This window comes from Pundamilia nyererei, unplaced genomic scaffold, assembly GCF_000239375.1.
Source record: "Pundamilia nyererei isolate P.nyererei 1_Seehausen unplaced genomic scaffold, PunNye1.0 scaffold01085, whole genome shotgun sequence".
Taxonomy (NCBI): Eukaryota; Metazoa; Chordata; class Actinopteri; order Cichliformes; family Cichlidae; genus Pundamilia; species Pundamilia nyererei.
The window spans coordinates 10,876-13,107 of record NW_005188486.1 but is presented as its reverse complement, the minus strand read 5'-3'; positions in this window follow the sequence as shown (position 1 = coordinate 13,107).

Here is a 2,232-nt window from a genome sequence, read left to right as displayed (position 1 = left end):
TATTTCATGATTTTTCTCAGCTTTGATGATGTATTGTAATCTGACTGCATGCTATGAAACATACTAAAGTATTTTATCTAGTTTCTCTTTTAGTGTTTTATGACTTGGTACAAAGGAAGAAGAAAATTTAAAAGTGAAATGAAAATGAGAAAGCTGATTGATTTTGTTTGAGTGAAGCAAAGAGCTCAAGGTAATACAAACCAGAATTTATCAGTAAAAGGTGAAACACAAACAAACCTCCAGTTTGGTTGAAGTGCTGCTTTACAATTTCTGTTTCAAATTATTTTTGTTTGTATTCTGTTTTGCAAAATATATTTATTCTATTTTGAATAAATAAACTTGCTAAATATCATATACAAGAAGATATAGAGCAGATTTAGGTTCTAAACAGCACACAACATCAGGTAGGTGCAAGGTAAATAAAACATATTACCAGTTTGTGGTAAGTGGAGCCTATATATAAAATAAACTGTTCAATTCCAAGGCCCAAACTATTAAAATAGATTTTTTTTATACTTTAAGATAAACGCGATATCAAATTATGATTTAAGTTAAGAAGGTTCTTGTAACGGCCTGGGTCTGACCACAGTTCCTGGGAATGTACATAGTTCTTGTTTCACGGTTCACTGTAAATAAAACTCACTCTTCATCTGCACCAGAGTACTGCGTTTGGGTCCCACTTCCCCACAAGTCCACGGTCTGCCACCGCAGTACGTGACAGTTCTAAAGAATTGTGTGTCCATAAAACAGGGGTGTCAAACTCAATTGCACACTTTAGGTCGCAGGCCAGAAAAGATAAACATTTATTGAACACACTAAAACAATATTTTTTAAACATAAATGTGAATAAAAACATGGCATCATACATGCCATGTCCATGAAGTGAGATTTCCTTGCTGAGCTCAAAGGCTATTGAGAACTTTTACCCAACTCAGCCAACGGACCTCTGTATGATAAGATAAGATAAGATAAAATAACCTTTATTAGTCCCAAGCGTGGGGAATTTGTTATTTGTTAAGGAATGTTGGCAAACTGAATCTATTTCCCACGTGACGGACTGAAATTGACGGTGATTTAAACCTTTAGCTCGGAAAAAATTTACAGTTTGCGTTACAGTGCTCATTACATGCTCCGTTTTCAGGACTTTACCACACAGTCTTTCCTGGTGTATGATGCAGTGATATGCTGTTAACTCACCGGTACAGTTCTCCTCCTGCATCTTTACTCGCATCCTGCCGACTAGTCCACTTTTTTCACGACACATTGCCAACAGGTGTCGTGCCAAAGTAGTTACCCCAGGCAAAAACTGTTTCCCCATCTACGAGAGCGCGCAAAGTAGGAGGAGCCACTTGCCCAGGTTCGTTTCTGTACACTACTTGTCACTGATCTGCAGTCGTTGCAATAAAGCGTAAACGCTGAAAAATAACAGACTTGATTTGTGAATGGATCTTAATACTAATTTCATGACATTGTAATGTGCCGTGCGAAAGACTATTTACCTTAAACTGTACACTGAAATAACCTGCTGGGAATAGTTTGTCCAGACAAAGACTTTGACACTGTAATACTGTAAAACCAGACGGAATCATGTCAACACATCGCTCTCCGGTGAATTTACCCTGGGTTTACACTTCTGTAATGCACACTAGCGGTGCTATCACGAAGGAGTTTATTTGCAAAATAAATCAGAGTATAACCAATAACCACAGTAACTTTGGAGATGATTTCCTCCTCCCAGCAAAAGTTATGGAGGGGTACAGATTTTATCTAGTGGATCAAGATACAGCGACTTCTTTTCTTGTGGGTAAATGACCTAAAATAAAGTTGGGTGGAGAATGACAAGTACTAAGATTATCTACATGCCATGCATTTATCTTATAAAACGGTTTTGATGAATATTGTAAATTAAATTATTATTATTTTTACCACTAATGTCCAGTTGTATGTCCACAACAACCTCCAAAACCGTACAGCGCTTTGGGCTGTGAGGCAGAGGAGGAAGAGTGGTACACCTCTGTTGTTTGTGAAGTATTTCACTCACACATGTGATGTGACAATAAAAGGGATTTGATTTGATTTGATTTAAAAACAATAAATTTGGCTACATGTCGGCAAAGCTACAGTGGGGCAAGAAAGTATTTAGTCAGCCACCGATTGTGCAAGTTCCCCCACCTAAAATGATGACAGAGGTCAGTAATTTGCACCAGAGGTACACTTCAACTGTGAGAGACA